Source organism: Eschrichtius robustus, chromosome 5 (assembly GCF_028021215.1).
Source record: "Eschrichtius robustus isolate mEscRob2 chromosome 5, mEscRob2.pri, whole genome shotgun sequence".
NCBI classification, from domain to species: Eukaryota; Metazoa; Chordata; class Mammalia; order Artiodactyla; family Eschrichtiidae; genus Eschrichtius; species Eschrichtius robustus.
Window position 1 is genome coordinate 45477970 of NC_090828.1, and position 7653 is coordinate 45485622.

The 7653-nt window shown below is 36.5% G+C and overlaps 1 long non-coding RNA gene across 1 annotated transcript in view; it reads left to right on the forward strand.

The window, feature by feature from the left end:
* LOC137765253 (uncharacterized) overlaps positions 1-6064 on the forward strand; it is a 198505-nt gene extending 192441 nt beyond the window's left edge. Inside the window, exon 3 of the long non-coding RNA XR_011074136.1 lies at positions 5882-6064. This is a non-coding gene — a long non-coding RNA (uncharacterized lncRNA). The remainder of the gene's footprint in view (positions 1-5881) is intronic.
* Positions 6065-7653: the final 1589 nt, after the last annotated feature.

The window sequence follows — 7653 nt, forward strand, 5'->3', positions numbered from 1 at the left end:
TTATGAATGATTGGAAAGTTTCATATGATATGCTTTTTGTTTAGAAAGATTAAAAATTTCTTTCAGAAATAAAATGACGTATTCTGTTTAAAATAACCAAATATATTATCATAAGTATTTGCAATGATCCATAAGTAAAATCAGCAGTATCAACAGAATTCTACTCATTGAAGTCTAATTTGTTTTCATCGTTAAGCTAAGTGCTTTTGTGGTTTCCACAATATTAGCTATGAAATAGTTCAGTAGTACATGGCATACGTTTCTCCAGCCAAAGGAAATATACTAAACATAAGTTGTAATGTCATCAATGGGGAAAATACAGTTTCAACTTTGACTCTATCATATGGTGAACTATTCTTCCTAGCAAAATTGTTTCTAAAAATATTCCTTTACCATATTACAGTTAAGATATGAAAGATTAAAACATAGCCAATGGAAGGAAGGAAAGAATAATCAGAGAAAAAGAATACATCTCTAGAGAAATTGGGAAAAAGGCATAAATCTTTGGGACATTAGATTTTTTTTTAATACAATTTTTATTTATTTATTTATTTATTTATTTATTTATTTATTTATTTATTTATTTATGGCTGTGTTGGGTCTTCATTTCTGTGCGAGGGCTTTCTCTAGTTGTGGCAAGCGGGGGCCACTCTTCATCGCGGTGCGCGGGCCTCTCACTATCGCGGCCTCTCTTGTTGCGGAGCACAGGCTCCAGACGCGCAGGCTCAATAATTGTGACTCACGGGCCCAGTTGCTCCGCGGCATGTGGGATCTTCCCAGACCAGGGCTCGAACCCGTGTCCCCTGCATTGGCAGGCAGATTCTCAACCACTGCGCCACCAGGGAAGCCCAGGACATTAGATTTTTAGAGAAAGCTAATATTGAAATAGATCAACTCATAAAGATTTAAGATTGAGAAATGTCTTAAAGAATGTCTGAGACTAAAAACTCTAGTCCAGTGGCAGAGTTGACATTCCACAAGGCCCATATTGCAATAGACAGAGTGGTGCACACAGAGGAGCTTCTTGGGAAGCCCAGGAAGAGGCATTCTCCTTAGATGTCCTAAGAGAAAACTCTACCTTGGCTAGGAGTTGAACCTGTCTTAATTGGTGAGGAGAAAGAAAAAGTTCATATTGATTCCCAACTATACATTATTTAGTTTTTAAAAAAATTTAAGCATTCCTAAATTAACCTTAGAATAAAACACATATAGTAAGCATACCATAGTTTGAGCTTCATCATCTTAAATAATCCATCTGAGTTTTGACTTAAAGCACCTCTTCCAGGTATAGATTTTATCTAACTGTCACAATGAAGTTTCTGTGTATGGAGTGGGTAATAGCAAGGAAGTAACACCCTTTATAAAATATTGCTTCTTTGTGGCTCTGTTGTGGTCTGTTGAATTATTTGAATAGAGAAAAAAAGCATGAACACAGCTCTCAAGAAACCTGGAATTCTTGTAAGTTATGAGAAACAGTATTGTCATGAATCCTACAGTTCAATGTTAGAACATATGAAAAATTGCAAGATAAATACCTTCTTATGCCTCCCCCCTCCCCTCTCCCCACTTCCTTCCTTCCTTCACCTTTGTTTTGTTTTCCTTCCCTCTCTTTCCTTTTTATCTTCCTTACCCGCCTTTCTTTTTTTCTCCCTCCAAACCAATGAAGATATATCTGGCCCTTCAGAAAAGGCTGTGTTGATTCTCTGACGTATCCACCTCTCTTTCTTCTCCTTCCTCTAAACTTCTAGTATTCTTCTGCCCTCTATTCCTCTTACCAAATAGAAAAGGATTGATTACCACTCACTTGGCTGCAGCATTCCTATGCTGCTTTTTTCTTTACCTTTCTCTCCCTGAGTGGTGACATTTTGCTGATCCATTCAGGGGCTCACTGTGTTTCTATTATCTGCCCTTCTAACCAACCCATCAAAATACGTAAGGCAAGCTCTCATATTATTCACTTTTTTTCCTTGGCTGATCTATTCTGGTGTCTCCATTTGGCACTCTGTCTCCATGTATAAGATTGGAGGACTTGGACTGGTCAGGCTGCTCCATCCTACTTCCTCTGGAAGCTGCTGGGAACTGAGACATCTGTGTCCCACTTTCCCAGAATCTCCAGGATCAACTGATAGGTTCCTCTCTGCAGCCCCCTTCCCTTATCCATTGTCCCTTCCTCTCATCATCAAGTTCAACCTGTTCCATTGAGCCATCAAATTTTCCACTTTGTATTTTATGTTTGAAAGCATATTTTAAAGTTAATATTATATTGCAGTTTAACATTTTTCAGCATTATAGTAATGATGTTTCTCACAAAAAATATGTATCTTTGAAAGAAAGGCAGCAAAGTTTGAGTTGGACCATAAAGGATGGGTGAAATTTGAACAGATGGGTTTTCAGTCAAGAATGAACACAGTGAAGTAGGACCCCATAGGGCATGTTTGTTTGTGAGGCATATTATATACAGTGAAAAGAAGGAGGTCTTGGTGTTGGCTAGAGCTTTATTTGAATCCTGGATCTACTGATTACTAGCTGTTTAACCTTGGGCAAGACAACGCACCTCTCTAAGCTTCAGTTTCAAAAGCTGTGTTGTATTTCAGAGAATAATGAGGATATATGGTGAGGAAAGTTGATGATTATATTTGATGTGGAAGAAAAGAGGGCACCATTGAACACTGTAGAAAACTGAAGAATGAAAATGCAAATTCTACAAAACATTAATATTAGTAACATACAATGGGGGATTAATGGATCTTCTTATCTCAGTGGCAAGCTGTTTGATTTTAATGATAAAACTGTATGATTTGAAGTCCAATTTGAGGGAACAAATACCAATGGATAGAAAAGGCAAAATGTTATGAACGTTGTTCTGTTCATGATGTGTACTTCTGAGTATAGTTTTATGGCTTAGATTTTCCCTCCACAGATTTATTGACTGATTAATTGATCCATTAATTTTCTATTACATGTTAATAATATTAATGTGTTATATCATATATTGACTGCTTTTGAGAGTTACCTCAAGTAGCTTCCTCTGAGAACTGGGAAATAAATTAAGATATCCTCTGAGAGTCATATTATGGAAACAACACAGAATGTTTCAGAAAATAGATCTAGAAAGCTATCTTAAAGGCACTGGATGACTACTGGATGACTACAAGACTGGAGTAAAACCCAGATAAGCCAATCACAAGAGGCACTGATTGGCTACAGTAGCTCAGAAAGAAGAAGGGTAATGACATAAAACAATGACAGTATGCACCCCTGCACTGTACAGGCAAGAGTTCATCTTAAATTAGTGAATACTTTAAAGATTACTATCCTGTTGGAAGTGTAAGGACTCCAGTTTTGTTCTTTTTCAACGTTGTTTTGGCTATTGGGGTCCTTCGTGGCTCCCCATAAATTTTAGGGTTATTTTTTCTGTTTTTGCAATAAAAAATCATTGTGTTTTTGAAAGAGATTACATTGAACCTGTAGATCACTTTGAGTAATATGGACATTTAAACAATATTAAGTCTTCCAATCTATGAACACAGATGTGTTTCCATTTATTTGCATCTTGCTGATTTACTTCAGCAAAGTTTTATAGTTTTCATTGTACAAGCTTTTGCTTCCTTGGTTTATTTCTAAGTATTTTATTCTTGTGGATGCTATTGTAAATGGGTTTATTTTCTTAATTTCCTTTTCAGATTATTAGTTGTTAATGCAGAGAAATGCAGATGATTTTTGTATGTTGATTTTGTATCCTGCTTCTTTGTTGAATTTGTTTATTAGTTCTAACAGTTTTTTAATGGAATCTTTAGTGTTTTCTACTTATCATCTGTGTACAGAGACAGTTTAAATCTTTCTTTCCAATTTGGATGCCTTTTCTTTTTCTTTCGTAATTTCTCTGGCTAGGACTTCCAGTATTTTGTTGAATGCAACTGGCAAGAGTAGACATCCTTGATTTGTTCCTGATCATAGAGGAAAAGCTTTCAGTATTCCACCACTGAGTATGATGTTAGCTGTGGGCTTTTCATATTTGGTCTTTTTTATGTTGAAGTAATTTCCTTCTATTCCTAGTTTATGGAGTGTTTTTACCTGAAATGGTGTTGAATTTTGTCAGATGCTTTTTCTGCATCTATTAGATGATCATGTGATTTTTACCCTGTGCTCTGTTAATATGGTGTACCATAGCAATTGATAATGTATAAAAATATATACCGAACCATCCTGGCATTCCTAGGATAAATTCTACTTAATCATAGTGAATGATTCTTTTCATGTGCTATTGAATTTGGTTGGCTAGTATTTTGTGGAGGAGTTATGTATCTATACATCAGGAATACTGGATTGTAGTTTTCTATTATAGTGTCATCCATAGTATGCTGGGTCCTGTCAGAGCCCTGAGTTGGGCTATGCAGAAACCAGTGCCTTGGGCGGCTCTCAAAAAGCTGGAAAATTGATCACATGCTCCACTCTTCCCTTTCTCCAGAGGGAGAGGCTGCTGAGCTGTATTAGCCTCTGTCTGCTGTACTGTGGGTCCTCTGGAGCATCAATGTGCCACCCAGCTTTTTTGTTCCCAGTGGCCCCCCTAGAGTAGCTGGGGTTCCATTAACACTCCACGACAGGTGAGGCAGAAGCCAATCCCATGGAAGCCCCTCTGAAAAGTCAGAATGTTAGATGTGCGGTCTAGTCTTCTCTTTTCCTTCCCAGGGAAAAGCCAGGAGATTGTAGTTTCCTCCCAATTGTGTGGTGCTGTGCCAGGGAGAGGGATTATGGAAAGAGAGTGCCATGACTTTTCTTACTGGCTTCAGTGTGGCCGATTTTGTGCTCACCTGGGGTACAGGAGCCTCTTAACTGTGTCTGGATTTCTCATAAAGGGAATTGGTCCGTGTGTTACTGAATCAGTGTTTCTGTGGGAGGGAGAAGGGTCTGGGGCATCCTATTCCACCATCTCGCTGACATCGCTCCTCTATCGTTTCTCTGTTTAGTACTAGTTCTTGTTACTTACATATGCTTTTCTGGTTTGAGTTCTTGGAAATGTTATCACCAACATATCATGCTCTATGCTTTTTATCTGTTATAGTGGAAACAGCTAAGAGATATAAATGTAATGACAGACATTATGTAGCACTTTTACTGCCTCAATAATTATCCTTAGTGTTTATGCAACGATATTTAATTTTCACAAAACATTGCAGATATGTTACTATTATTTTCCTAATTTTACAGAGGAGGAAATGGATGCATAGAGAAAATATTTAAATTGCCCGAAGTTACGCAGCTTATTAGCAGAAGAGCTGGGAATTGAACCCAGGCAGTTTAAGTACAGAACCTGTGCCCTGCAGTCAGAGACAGTGCACAGTAACTGTCATACTTATGTAGCTTAACTCAGTGGTTGCTCTAAAAGTAAAACACAATAGGAAAAAACAAAACAACACAACAACATAGAATTCTAGTTGAAAAAACCCAGAATATCCCCAAAACTCAGTGTCTAACTTGGAACATATATGTGAAGGATTCTTTTTGCTTGTTTTTGTTGTTGTTGCTTTGGTTTTGTTTTTAAACAGTTAATTCTTTTTATTTTTCATAGTTGAAAAGTATCTTTTTCGTTTAAAAAATTATTTTTAAAACACTGATCATATTCTCTTTGTTGTAAATAGGAGAAAAGGCCCACAGCAGCTTTATTCTTTAGGAAAATGGTGCAAAGGGAACACAACTAGTGTTTTGCCAAATTTGAGTACAGATTTCCTTGAGAGTCTGACTGTGATAATTAAGATGTGGTAAGAGAGATACTTAGGTTAAAATAACATTAGAGACTATTTTCAAGATAGGAGAAGTTTTTGTCATTTTGCTGCTGGTCCTTTTGGGTCCGTTTGTCATGAATATTTTTCTTCATTTTTAGCCTCCTCATGGACCAGCTCCTGATGTATCAAAAGTCCCGAAAAGCCCAGCCACCTGCTTCCTCATTGGTGTTATACCCAAGAACAGCCCAACAAGCTTCTGGATCCTAGAGTCGCTGTCATCACTGTTCATACATAACCACCTCTTCCTGATTCTCTTTGAAGATTGCTGAGGGTCAAGCTTGAACTTGGTATGTACAGTATACAGTGTTTTGATTCAGTTTGATTGACTGTCCTCCAAGATGGTTTTAATATTTATATCTCCATCATATCTCTGCATTGTACCAACACTGGTTATTAACATTTATAAAAGCCCCTGCCAATTTTATAATTGCAAAAGGCTATAATTATTTTGATATGCATTGAGAATGATTCATTTTTCATTTACTTGTATTCTTTTGTGACATGCCTGATTGTGTCCTTTGTCTATTTTTCTGTTAAAACATTTTTATTGGTTTGTGAGTATTCTTGGCAAATTACGTGTATTGACTCTTTGCCTTTCAAATAAGTTGCAGATATTTCCCCAAATTTCTTAAAATTTTTCTTACTTCCAGTTATGGTTTTGGGTATATAGATGTTTTTGATTTTTCAAGTTGAAAAAATTATGATATTATGCTTAGAGTAACTCATGCTTCAAAGTTGTATTTTCTCCCTTAAAAAAATTGATTCCCCTTTTATATTTTATCTTTCTCCTTCTTTATACTTTATCTATCTCATCTAAATTGAAAGGACAACTGATTTCTGGAGAGATTCCATGGTATGAGCTAGGCAGCTCACTCTTTTTTTTAATTCATCAGTCAAGGAAGACAATGCCATTTATTTTTCTTGGTTGCATTTGATTTTTGACATGTGTTTTCTTATTAAGGGAGAAACTGGCTTGGGGGTTTTTGGAGACTTGATCTTTGGTGTTCTCAAAGCATTTTGGTTTAGGTTTTATCCTCAGTTCCCATACCTTCCCCCTTAAGAAGCCTGGCAGTCACTTTCTGAGAAATTTCTTCAATCTTATTCATTTTTTCTTCTAGCTTTCCCTGGTACAACCCTTCCCTGCCCTTACCTCTCATCTCCTTTAGTCCACTTTCATGTTATTTTCCTCAGAGGTTCCACAACATGATAGGATTTTTTTAATGAACATTTTATTGAAGTATAATATGCATATAGAAAACTGTTATATCTTTTATGTACAATACACACAATAAATTTTCTCAGAGTGAACAGACCCATGTAGTCAGGAGCCAGATAAGTAAATGAAACCATTTAACAACCCAGAAAGCCCCTCTGTGCCAACATCCAATCCATCTCTTTTCTCCTCCTCCCTCAAATTAACCATTATTTTGATTTAGAACACTATAGATTAATTTTCCCTGAGTTTGAACTTTATAGAAATACAGAGTATGTACCAACAACATAATATTGACTTCTTTTCACTCAACATTATGTTTGTAAGGTTTTCACTTAACTGCATATAATTATAGATCATTGATTCTCATTGCTATATAATTATAACCATAAATTTATTTATCCATTCTGTTGTTGATACACATTTGGGTGGCTACTGGTTTTTGGCTATTAGGAATAAGTTCTGGTATGGCTGTTTTCATACATGTCTTTTGGTGAACACACACACACATACATTCAGTACAACCTTATTAGCTTTTTCTGGATTTCTGGGCTTATTTCTGACCTTCTGATTGCCTAGCTTGGTCTAGTATTCACAGAGACCCCACGAGTGAAGAGAATAATCTGAATTTGGAAAAACAGGAAGGGACTATAGATT